We start from the raw sequence: 13,309 nt of genomic DNA on the forward strand, positions 1-13,309 counted from the left end.
GTTGGAGGAGGTATCGGTTGGAGCTTGGCCGGGCTTGGGGGGCGAGTTATCGGTCAGCGGGTGGTGAGGTGTTGTATTCTCTTCCCTTGTTATTTTCCCTTATCATTGTTGTCGTTGGCAGTAGCGGTGGTGATTTGTGTTGTACATTGGTTGCTGGACTGTTCTTGTCTCAACCCGTAGGAGTTGCACTCTCTCGATCCTCCTCCCCGTTCCTCCGGGAGCGGGGAAGGGGAGAGCCCCGGTGCGGGGGGGGGGAGACGGACACGGACCTCGATTGTTGTCGGCACCACTCACTGGGAGTGAGGGAACAAGTTACCTGACTGGGTTTAAACCACGACACCAGCACTTCACGAGATCTTTTCATGGCCACCCACACAGTTACAGACATGTTCAGAGCACCCTGTCTTGATGTAGTGGAGGTAAAAAAAACATACAAGAAAGACATGGACCTGTAGAAGGAAGTCTAGAGTAGGGCAACAAAAACGATCAATTTCTGATCAGGAGGATGGAACATCTCTCCTATGACGAAATAGCTGGGGATGTTCAGCCTAGAAAAGAGAAGGCTCTGGGGGAAACATTGTGGCCTTTCCATATTTAAAGGGGGTTTATAAGAAAGGTGGGAATTAATTTTAATATGGCCTGTAGCAGCAGGACAAGGGTAATGGTTTTAAACTAAAGCAGGGTAGGTTCAGACTAGATATAATTTTTTAATGAGGGTGGTGAAACTCTGAATCAGATTCTCCAGAGAAGTTGTGGCTGCCCACCACGGGAGACATTCAAGGCCAAGCTGGAAGGGGCTCTGAGCCACCTGATCTAGTTGAAGATTTCCTTGCTCATTGCAGGGGGCTTGGATCAGATGACTTTGAACGTCCCTCCCAACTCAAACAATTCTATGATTCTGTGAAAAACAGGGAGGAAGTAGGAAAGCTGTAAATGTAATGTAGAAATATCCACTGATGTTACATTCTGAGAATTGCTAGAGTTGGTAGTTTTGAACAATTTTCTTTTCAAGCATGAATATTTTGCAAAACATTCATTTTACAGCTCTTACTTCACTGAGTTGCTGCTCACTGACAGTCATGTCTGAGGAAAGGCCCTCCCACAGCTTGTGAATGAAGGAGGGAAGACTGTTTTAGGAAGGATCAAGCCAGAAGTCTTGAAAGTGGCTTTTCTTTGAAGTGGAATTTCTCTAAAGAGAGAGTTTTCTGGTGAAAGAAAACCCACAGCAATCTGCAAAGAGGTACTACAGCGGGGAAATACCTTTTTTTCTGGACAAGCCCTCTCGCAGGTACATGTGAGATCACTAGAAGTGAAAGACAGCATGTGTATTTTCTTGGTTTGCCTATTTCTTTGACACCCATTCTAATGTCCCAGGCAACTTCTACTCTCTGGTGCAATCTACTGCAGCTGCTGCATCCCTGTACTACTCAGCTGCACACAGGTCAGCTTGTGAGAAGACTGCTGTCAGTCATACACCTCTTCCAGGGTCCATCTTTCAGCTTTGTCCATGCCTTTCTGTGTTTGTGTTTGTCCACCTCCTGCATTTCACATAGCTATGTTGAAAGAAACCCCCTTAGCTTTAAGAGGGAGAAAACCTCTTGAAGATAGTAGTCTTGTGTCTCTACCTCCACTGGGCAATTACTGTCTTCTTGTTACACACACACATGGGGTGCGGGAGGAGTGTCTGGTATCCTGTTCCAGTAACCTAAATGACAGAGATAACACTCATCCTCTTCTGCATGCTTCATAACTGCATAACTATGTTGTGTGAGGGCAACATTGACGGAAGCAAGTATTTAAGACTGGTAAATGTTAAGGTCAGTGGCATGCTACTGCCCAGCAAATGTAGCTGGTCCAGGCTCTGGTCCTGCAGAAGGAGGCATAATGAGGGCAGAAAAGGAAGAGTCATCCCATACTTTCTTCTGCACTGTCTGAGTAATGTATTTCCAGGAAAATGAGTTTCTAGCCATGCTCAGCTCCCCCAGTTCAGACTGAATTCATCACATCAATCTTATGATTGGAGGGGAAGTGGAGAACTTGGAGTTCAGTCACAAAATGGGGCTGGGGCTGAAAAAGGGCAGTGACACATCTTTCTCCAGAGCCTTCTGATTAGAGCACTGAGCATTGGGAAGACAAGGGGACAGTGGATTGAGTTTCTGCAGCTCCCAGACGGTCAGGAGCACTTGCGCCAATATCACTGGTATGTATTTTTACCCAATTCTTCTGACTCTGTTCTCCTTTGTATGAAGCAGCTGAGTGTCCATTGGAGCTGTGGCTCCTCCCCACCAGTTAGTGAGCGTAGTCTTCTGTGTGCTATGAATATTTACATGCCTCACACAAGCTGAAGAGCTTGGTGGGAAATCAAGGAGAGCTGCCCTCAGCACAGCTCACAGTGTGACCTGCAGGGATCCAAGCAGGATGTCTGTGTGCACAGGGACAGTCTTTCTGGAAAGGTCAGATCTGGAAAGGGCATGTTTTTTTGTAATGTGGCTGAAAGAAAGGAGGCAAGGCTTGCAGGGAGAGGGAGCAAATTTTATAAGTTAAGGTAAAAATCAGGCAAGTTCTTGTATGCATAGGTACACATTGCACATGCATGTGAGGGAAATACCAGGGGTAAAGGCAGGGCGGAGGAAAAGGAAACTATGGGCAACCTTCCAGAAACCCTAACTAATGATGTCTTCTAATATATGGCCTTCTGCAAGGGCTTGTGAATCAAGCTGGCATGCAGGAGGGAAGGGCTTTTGACTGGTGTCGTTGGAGACAAGGCTCAGCAGTCCCATCCAGACTTGTGAATGCTCATGTAAGTGTTTAGACAGGAGTGATTTCTCTGGTGTATCTGCGGCTCTGGTGTGTGGGGCAACATTTCAACCTGGGAGGAACTTGGAATTTCCAAGTTCTTCCCAAGTGCTGAAGACTTTCCTGCGGGACAGTACAAGGGCCGGAGCAAGCCTATCCTCGATGAGCTGGCTTTGTGTCTTTGAAGTGGAGGAGGGCAGGAGAAGAAGGAACTTGTGGTGGAAAGAAGGAACTCGGCTAATGACTGGAGGAACGTGCAGACAGCAGCATTGAACCAATCAGTACAGCAGTAGAAGTGCGTGAACACAAGGCAGTGCCTTATCAGAGTGTTTCTGATGGAGCATGCTCATAGAACAATAGTTTAAAAGCCTGTTAGTGAAACAATAAAGGTCGTTGGCTTATACTCCGCCAGAGTCCGTGTCATCAATCTCCACACTTTCCTGACCCCAAGATCAAGTGTTTTCATGGCCTCAAAGAGAACTTGTAAGGAAAAGGCAAGAATTTTTCTCTGTGTGGAATGAGCAGGGTTATGTGGTCCAGAGGGACAGCTTGGAAGAAAAGCAACACAGAATTATACTGGGCCTGTGTCCTGTTAACAACAGAGTAATCTGAAGGTGTGCACAGACCTCTGGTATTTAATTAAGCAGAGAGGGTGCTGCTGGGCATGCTGCTCTCTGGAGTGCAGCCAATGAAAGCAGCAAGTCAGTCGACGAGGTGCTGACAGGCAAGCTTGCAGCTCCCTGGGGACATTGCCTGGAGAGCTGCAAGGGTGCCAAAGGATGAGACTTCCCAACTGAAAGGGCAGATGGGGAGCTTTTAATATCTGCGGCTGGCTTCTGAAAGGCACCACTGTTTTACCAGGTCTGTAAGTGCTGGTTTGAGAGGTTCTGTTTTTCAGAGTGTGAAGTTATAGCATGGGTGGGTTGTGAGGGAAGACAGAAACCCCACCTCTATAATGCTGGCCGCCGACACTGCCTGGTGGTCATGGTGCTTCTGTCTCACCATGATCTACTCCAAGGGCCTCATGCAGCGGTGCACAATTCAACTTGAAAGTTTCAAGCAGGTTGTGAGGTCCTTGGGAAGAAGGCCAGCCGGCGCAGACATGGATGGCCGAGGTCTGGTTTTGGTGTTTATGCTGAGGCATAGATGATGGTGAGCAACTGCGGTGTGTAATGGAGTGGGTGTACAACTCTGCCCTGCATCAGCGAAGTCCCTCCACAGGCTGGTTTCAGTTGGTTTTCACGACGTCCTTGAACGCGGGTGCATGCCCACACATTGCTTGAATCTGGGATCCAGCCCCTCGCCTCCTGTCTTATAAAGGCTGCTTCAGGGTCTGAGCAGCTGGAGGTCCATACATGGAGCCTGTGCTGAGATGTGTTCTCGTGAGCTGAACAATAAACCAAAGCCCAGCTTTGCGTTCGTTTGTCTGCTATCTGCTGCCATCAATCCACTTGAGATAATTTGGCAGCAGTAACCAGAACGCATTAATTTGGGTTTCCAGCTGTCCAGTGTTTTACCACAGGCAGATTTCTGTTGAGTTTGTGGACTTCGGAGAATAACTGATGTTTAGAACATCAATATATGAACTTCATGTCTTGTGTTTTGTCTGTTCACCTGAGCCACAGCAAGATGTTATGTGTGTGGCTGCAAGCCTGCAATTCAGTGCTCTGCTGCTCTGCCTTGGGTCCCCCATCACTGGTGGATTGACCTCACTGACTTTTTGTCACCAAGGTGTAGGCCTTCAGATATTGTGTGCTGGGCTTTGCTCTATTGTTGCACTGGAGACCTGCACATCCTTGGCCTCTCCAGGAAGAGACTGGTACTGCTTGACAGCCACTTCTTTGGGGCTAAGCAGTTATTCCCTGCAATTCAATCTGCTTTTTCCACTTGCAGAATTCCCCTCTGCCTAACGGGGACCAATCTTTAATGTTGGGAGTAAATCAGCTGAATAGAAAGAACAAGCTATGAAGAAGGGGCAGAGGAGTTTGGGGACATGGTGAGCTGCTGTGAACCAAGCTGTTCAGCTGTTCAGAGCAGAGGAAGGGCAGGGTCCTGCGCATGTTGGACGGGGGCTGCAGTCTTCATGGCCCAGTCCAGCAGCAGTGTGGTCAGGTGAGCCCTCGGCAGCAGCACATCCGAAGAGGATGTGTCGTGTTTCCCTGCCTGCCCGAGCATTATGATACTTACCTTTCATACCTGGACGACCATACATTTTTGTAATAGGCTGTTTGGCTTGGGTGGACACAGTAAGGGCAACTGGAGTAACAGGAGGCTGTGGCAAGAGTCTGGAGTCTGGAAACCACCTGCTGAAAGGCAGGTGCTTGGAAACTACTGTAGAGGCTGAGATCTGCAGTCTGCCTTTCAAATGGGTGGGCAGACATTTCCTACAGGCTTTAATAGGAACTGTTTGGAAACAAACCAACACAATTACTCAACAGATTTGTCATCTGTGTGCCTGACATTAGTTATCACCTTCATTTATATCCAGGACTGTATTTTCTTCCTTTTCTACTACAAAGAATCTTCTGTGTGTTTCAAAGTGGGAATTTAAAGAGAGCCAGGATGAAAATAGAGGAGGTGCTTTGGGTGTTCTGCTCTTGATCTTGCAAATGCATTTGTCTGAGATGTTGCAGCCTGTCATGGGGTCTGTGAGATCCATGGAGAAGGCTGTGTTTGACCACAATAGGCCCAAATTTGCATTGGCAGGAGCCTGACCAGCAATCCTGTGTTCAGAATTTATGGCTCCATTTCCCTTAATAGCTGCTGGAGCAAGCCTTGTACTAAGTCTTGGATAGACTAATCCTTTGACCTTACCTGCAAGCTGTGGCTTAAAAACATGAATAAGTTTTTTAATGATTTAGATAAAACTGACTGGTCATCCTACACCTTCCTATTTTCAAACTAGGAATTTTTAACTGGACAGAAGTATAGATCCGTGACAAGAAGAGATGGCAGCAAGAACTGTCCTTGTGACTGATTTTGCATTTGCAAGTTACTATAGAAAACTTTTCAATCCAGGAATATTTTAGCTGGCACTTGTTTAAATTGGATCCTCTTAAAATAGCATGGTTTATTTTAGAAGCCTTTTCTGCCTTGGTCTTCTTAGTACCTATTAGGAAATATTAAGTGTGCATTCACTATGCTAAAAAGAATAATGGAGATCTCAGAGCAATCAGTTCTGTGTGGGATGCTTAAAATGTTAACATAATTTGAAGTGATTATTTCCAAATTAAGATAGCTAGAGTTGGAAGTGATCATAATGTGACTTATGTGGTGGAAAGACATAGAGTAGGAAATACAGAAAGCTGGCAGCATCTGTGTGTGCTGAATTGGGATTAAGTGTTTATGTGTGCACTCTCTCAGCCCATTGCTATAGCATTATTAATATCCATCCATACATAATTGATTTAAAAGCTACCCACTCTAACGGTCAGTTTCTGTGATCCGAGAACTTCACAGGGAGCTACTAATCTTGGCCAATTTAAAGCAAATAATGTTGTTATTTGTTATTATACAGCCAGTTTCATTGTTTCCTTTTTTGTATATGAGAAGAAATTTTCTTTTCAATGGGAAAATAACCATTGCTGCCACAGCAGAGAGAACAGCCTTTGCCTGCATCTTAATTTTGGATGGAGAGGCATGTGCTAGAGTAAGCCACATGATGCCAAGGCTGGCATGCTCTGGGGTGAGCTTCTGTCAGGCACAGCTTTGGCCATCCTGCTGCCCTTCGGGAGCCTTGTGATTCTGGGAGCATCAGTAATTGCTTCTCTCTGTAAACCCCAGGGAGCTTTGGGATGCCCAGATGATCAGGGGCAGGAGCTCTGTGTAGCAACCACAGTAACACCTTCAGGCTTTGAGATGCTTTTTCATGCTGCAGTCATGAGGAGGTGGCAACTTCATCTCCCCGTGGAAAGCAGGATGCTGGGACCAGCAGCTGAAGCAGCTGACAACTAGCTGTTTGCCTCCTCCTGGGGCCAGGGCCAAGTCATGGCACGGAGGGAGAGGATGGTGGGAAAAAGAGAGACCCACAAACCTCAGACCAGCATGGTAAGGCAGAGTGGAGCAGTGTCAGGAGGTAGGCAGCCTTGTGTTACAGGCTCTAACAACAGCAGTGTATTTTTGCAAGCTTCTGGGGGCTGTTCTGGAAAGAAATAAGTATTGCAGGGTAAGGACAACCTCTAGGCATGAGGAAACTAGTGCTCATTTTCCCTGTAAGTCACAGGGCCATCCCTGAAGCTCTGCTTGAAGCATCCAGAATGGACCTTCCTCTGCTTATGTCAGCACATCCCCACTTCTGGGACTGTTTTTGTAATGAATTTATAAAGATCATAATTCTCCCCCAAAACCAGAAATTGGTGTGTGACAGAAAGCTTGGCTTAAGGCACAGCATGGAAAATATTTCAGGTCCTTTCTTTTTACTTGTCCTGTTGCTTGAAGCTGACAGTTTAGGCATATCTCTCTGTAACTGCGCAGATCTGAAGGACAGAGGTTTCTATCCATTGCTGGGGCTGCTGCAGTTCTTCTGCTGTCCACCATATTGCTGAAGTTGCTGCTACTTAGTGAAGGAATTCAGCATGAACACACATCACAGGTGCACACACAGTTTGTTAGCCCTGCATGACTCTTTATCCAAACCACAAAACTGTCTGGTCTGTATTTATTCTAAAAATTGACCACTGGTCTATTCAATTGATGGTTTTTCTTCCTTACACAATGTGCTAACAGCTATGCTGTTAGAACTGAAAGGTAATAACTGCACTTGGGATTTTCTCCTTACACAAAATTGCCTTAGCCTTCAAGTTCCTTTGTGTTGTGTTTAGTGCCCTCTAACCGTGCCTCCATATTTACCAAAGGAAATGCCAGGTTTTTCAGAGTGTCTTGAGTAATAAGGAACCAAACAGCTTCTGGTGGGCGTTAAAATACAGAAGAGTATTTTAAAGGTTCATACAGCAGACACTTGTTAACAAAAAAGAGCACTGGTTATTGGCACCTGCTCGAAAGGCAATAAAATTAATTCAGAGCAAATTGAAACCCATTGTGCTCGTGTCTTACCTGGCCTGTGTTAAATTGACCTTGAGAGGGTATTCAGCTACACCCCCAGGAAATTTCCATGAAAATGTCTTCTAAATGAAAAGACAGTAAACAAGTGTTTGTCTAGAAAACATTGCCCTTCCTGCCCCTATGCCTCAGAGCATTTTGGACTCACATTTGTGCTAATCAAAATATTTAGATCTGTAATAACTGCTTAAATGGGTACTCTGGAGAAAACATGTAATGAAGGAGAGAAGTGAGACAGTAACTGGATTTGAGCCATTCAGGGAAAGCTCTCTGGGGTCTGCAGCTGCATAGTAGGAGCTTTAGCCCCAGTTGTGATCATGGAGTAGTTCTATTTTTCTAACACTCCCTGATGACTGCCAGGTGGCTCTTTTCCAAGCTTTCCAAGCACAGAGTCACTGAGGGACCCACCTGTTCCTGTCTGCAGGATACAAATATGGACAAATCCTGGGGCAGAGTATGGGGCAGACCCTTTCACATATTAAGCTCACAAAAGCCTGGGAATACCTTCAAGGTTGGTTTCAGCAGCTGGCCGTGGAGAGGGAAGGATAATCCACCTTTTTATCCCGCTCTACAAGAGGCTACCCTGAACTTTGTAGCAGTGATTGTGGCATTGCTGCAGGTGGATGCTGGGTGAAGGTTTGAAGACCAGCACCATGAAGATGACCTTGACCAAATCCTGGTTGCCCACATGCTCAAGTAACAGACAGCAGGAATGTACATTGGCCATGACACAATAACATAAAATTAAGTGGGAGGTGGGGATGCTGTGTCCTTGTGTGGACATCAGCACTCACATGATGATGTGAAATTGCTGGTTTGTGTCACTGATCACTGACTGGCTGCAGCATGGCACAAGAGGGATGGCAGGTGGCCAGAAGCATGGATCCTGCCTGCAGTGTTGGTCCTCTATGTCAGTGAGGCCATGGCCACGGCATGCTGCCCATCTTCCTTGCTTTTGGCTTTTGCTAAACAAGGTGAAGAGGTGGGGTCCCCCACTCCACCTGGGAAAGCTTGTCTCCTCCAGGAGGTTTTTCTGTCAGATCTGGCATATTTCAGCCAACCATGACAGGGTCTTGCTCGTAACATTCACCCAGGAGCTTCTCTCACACTGACAGCTTGCTGACATGGCCTGGGATGTATGCCAAGACATCACCCATTGCTGGATAAATTTGCCCTTGTTGTCAGGAAGAGAGAATCAGAATCTGATTAGAAAGACAGAATCCTGCTGTCCACTGTAAGGAAGCCAAATAACATGCTCCCCCACCCGCATGCTCCTGGGTTGGATAAAGGCTTTAAGAGGCAGAAAAGAAGTTACAACACAAAGGCTGTGGTAAACACATGTGAAACGGAAATCATTCCTGAGGTCAATCACTTCTCTGTGAAGTAACCTGGAACCTATTTCTAGGGGTGCAACAAACCATTTGAACAAACAGAAGTCTTTCACCTGGCAGCAAAGAATGCAGTCCATATTCAGTGTGACAGAGTTTGTCCTGGACATTCTCATGGAGGAGTGTCCCAGAGCAAGGCTGGGACACAAACAGCAACACTGGGGTGGAAGTGGAGCACTGGTGTCACCTCTGTGCTTGCTGTGGGAGTGACTCCAGCAGAAATGCTCTGTGCATCTCTGAGCCTCAGAAACACACTGCTAATCTGGAGGAGGCTCTGAGAAGAGCAGTGAGAACAATCTGGGGACCAGAAAACTGCCTTTGTGATGAAAGACTTGAAAGTTCAATTTACTTGACATCACCCAAGAGGCCAGAGCCTGACTTGACCCACATCTCTGAGTACCCACAGGGAACAGGGATGTGATGACAGAGGGCTCTTCAATCAAGCAGGCAGATGGATAAAAAGACCCAGATACTGCAGGTTAAATTAAAAAAATCCAAAACAGCAGTGAAGGGTAGCTTTTACCAGCTAGGTTAATTGAGGGCTGTGGTGGGGTCTCAGTCTAGCTCCAGAGGTTGCCCTTGAACCTCAGCTAGATGGAAGGGAACTTTGTGAAGGAGCAATCCCTGCTTTCACCTAAGGAAGAAAGGCTGGCAGGGCAGTGTGGGCTTTCTTTAGTCCCCGGGGCTGTGCAGCTCTGTGGATGGCCCCACTGGGGCTCAGTCTCCTTCCCCACAATGACTTGCAGATGTATCATCCAAAGCACAGGAATTGCACAGGAATGCAGCAGCAACCCCTCTCCTGCACTGTCTCAGCTCATGGGTACGTGGGGCAGGCTGGACCACTGGCAACCTCTGTGGCACTGGCACTGCAGAAAGCACTGCCCTGGCTGCTCTGGCAGGGGTCTGAGGTGAAGGTGCTGCCTCTCTTCTGATAGGTGCCCAGTGTGTCCAGCCTCTTGTGTACTAGGGAAGGGACTACCTGCAGACTGGGGATCGAGCACCATGTCCCTTCAGTCCTTTATCTCAACATAACCTTCTGCTACTTCCCCTGGCTGGCAAGAGCAAGGCGTTTCTGTCCTGCTTTGGCTTAGCTGGTGAGAGCAACAAGGGAGGGAAAGGGGCCACAACTGGCTGCCTGGTCCCCCCTTTTCTCCTTGATACTTGAAGGAGGGGTGAAGCCATGCAGGTAGTACCTCTGCTACTGGACAAGCATAATACAGGAGATAATACTTGGTGATAGTTTCTAATTCTCCTAAAATCCTATTCTTGACACCTTGGGAGCTGAGTGAAGAAAAACTATTTTTTCTGTTTTGCGGCAGGCTGTTGTGGAGTTGAATGATGCCTTTTGTTCTGTGATGTGAGACTACTGATTTCCTTACTGTCGCTCCATGACTATCCTCACCTCCCTCAACTGCCCCTCCTTGGCTGAAGTCCATGTCACCTCTCCTCATGCAGGGGACCTGTCCTTTCCCTGGCCCCTCCTTCTGCCTCTGGTCCCTCTGCCCGTTATGGCCGCCACTGCAGTGCCAGATGGCAGGTTGCCTCTTGTGAATGCAACCACTTCCCACTCGCTTTCCCAGCTCTTGATCTCACATCCTCATAAACACAGAACCTCAAGCATCTTCTTGGGAAGTGGACTTGCAAGATCTCCCTGATTCACTATAAGCTGCAGGTGAGAGAGTAAATTTTAATTACCCTCTGAATCCAATGGGTTGGACAACCTCCCCCTGCAGCCAGAAAGTGTTGTACATTCTGTTCTGAATGTGCTTTATTAGGTCCACTGTAGCAGAAAATGCAATGTAAAACTGGGCATAGACTCATTTTAGAGACAGTAGTAGCAGAATTAATAAGGGAAACAGCTTTGACTTACTGGGGGAAGTTATTTAGGAAGAAGTTGGAATGGTTAATTATAGAAAATTATCTCAATCTAATATTTTAAGGCTAATTTAAATGCTCCACTCTCTTCCATGTAAGGAAAAATCTCTTTTAATAGATTAGATAATTATCAAGGGATGTATGTTTAGCAGTAGCAACAAATCTTAAATTTTCCATCTGGAAATATTGTTAAAGTTGTACGCAAAATATTGCGACAGAGATTTAAAAATCATAGTGAGCTTCTTTTTCTTTTTTCTTTTTTTTTTTTTTTTAATTTTTCTTGGTGAGGTGAGAGGTTGAACACAGGGAGAGGGCAGGGAAAGAGATTTATGAAGCTTTTCAGATTTTCAGAAACATTGAATCTCTTGTCCAAATCACAGGATTTATAGGCATATTAGTACAAATGCTTCTTTTTCACAGTAGATACCATATTACAAATTCCCAAAACAGTTTGTTTAGTTTAAACTAAGAAATTAAAGGAAGCCTCAGGTTAATTACCTACCCTTCATTAATTTAGTTTTTTTTTACCCAGCCTCCCAGTTATTAATCTAGGAGCTTGGGAGTGATGTTTGAAGGCTTTCCCAAAGCAGAATTCTGGCTTTCACATGCCAAAGACCTGAAGTTTTGCAGGTTTTGCTGCCTGTGAGGTGGTAGTAGACCAGTGGTTCCATTACCACTATGTTCCAGCCTCCTTTGCCTTGGTTGGAGTTGTCATTTCCTCATTATTTCCTTTGCTTTCTAATGTAGTAGTTTCCCAGCTGAAGGAACTTGTAGGCCCACTGATGAACGGGATGGGTGCCCTGGTGACAGAAGATACAGAGATGGCAGAGTTACTGAATGCCTTGTCTCTGTCTACTCTGCTGCAGGCAGTCCTGAAGAGCCCTGTACCCCTGAGACCTTAGATGAAGTCAGGTCGACAGAGCGGTTTGCCTTAGTCGATGAGGAATGGGTTAGAGAACAGTTGAGCAATCTGGACATCCATCAATCCATGGGTCCAGATGGGATGCACCCGCGGGTGCTGAGGGAACTGGTGGAAGTCATTGCTGGGCCACTCTCCATCATCTTTACCAAGTCTTGGGAAACGGGAGAGGTGCCTGAGGACTGGAGGAAAGCAAATGTCACTCCAGTCTTCAAAAAGGGCAAGAAGGAGGACCCGGGTAACTATAGACCGGTCAGCCTCACCTCCATCCCTGGGAAAGTGATGGAACACCTTACCCTTGGTGCCATCTTAAGGCATATGAAGGATAAGAGTGTTATGAGGGACAGTCAACATGGCTTCACCAGGGGGAAATCATGTTTGACCAATCTCTTAGCCTTTTATGAGGAAATAACACGGTGGATGGATGATGGCAGAGCGGTGGATGTGGTCTACCTTGACTTCAGCAAAGCATTTGACACAGTCTCCCACAGCATCCTCACAGCTAAATTGAGGAAGTGTGGACTGGATGATCAGGTAGTGAGGTGGACTGTGAACTGGCTGAAGGAGAGAAGCCAGAGTGTTGTAGTCTATGGGGCTGAGTCTAGTTGGAGGCCTGTAACTAGTGGAGTGCCTCAAGGGTCAGTACTGGGACCGGTATTATTTAATATATTCATCAATGATTTAGATGAGGGAATTGAGTGTACTATCACAAGTTTGCTGATGACACTAAGCTGGGAGGAGTGGCTGACACGCCAGAAGGCTGTGCTGCCATCCAGCGAGACCTGGACAGGCTGGAGAGTTGGGCAGGGAGTAACTTGATGAAATATAACAAGGGAAAGTGTAGAGTCCTGCATCTGGGCAGGAACAACCCCAGGTTCCAGTATAGGTTGGGGAATGACCTGTTAGAGAGCAGTGTAGGGGAGAGGGACCTGGGGGTCCTAGTGGATGACAAGGATGACCATGAGCCAACACTGTGCCCTTGTGGCTAAGAAGGCCAATGGCATCCTGGGGTGTATTAGAAGGGGGGTGGTTAGTAGGTCGAGAGAGGTCCTCCTTCCCCTCTACTCTGCCCTGGTGAGACCCCATCTGGAATATTGTGTCCAGTTCTGGGCCCCTCAGTTCAAGAAGGACAGGGAGCTGCTGGAGAGAGTCCAGCGCAGGACAACGAAGATGATTAAGGGAGTGGAGCATCTCCCTTATGAGGAAAGACTGAGGGAGCTGGGTCTCTATAGTTTGGAGAAGAGGAGACTGAGGGTTGACCTTATGAGTGTCT

The sequence above is a fragment of the Pezoporus flaviventris genome, unplaced genomic scaffold, assembly GCF_033815535.1.
Source record: "Pezoporus flaviventris isolate CSIRO_AGI_PZ_B2104156 unplaced genomic scaffold, CSIRO_AGI_Pfla_v1 ptg000018l, whole genome shotgun sequence".
In the NCBI taxonomy this organism is placed as follows: Eukaryota; Metazoa; Chordata; class Aves; order Psittaciformes; family Psittacidae; genus Pezoporus; species Pezoporus flaviventris.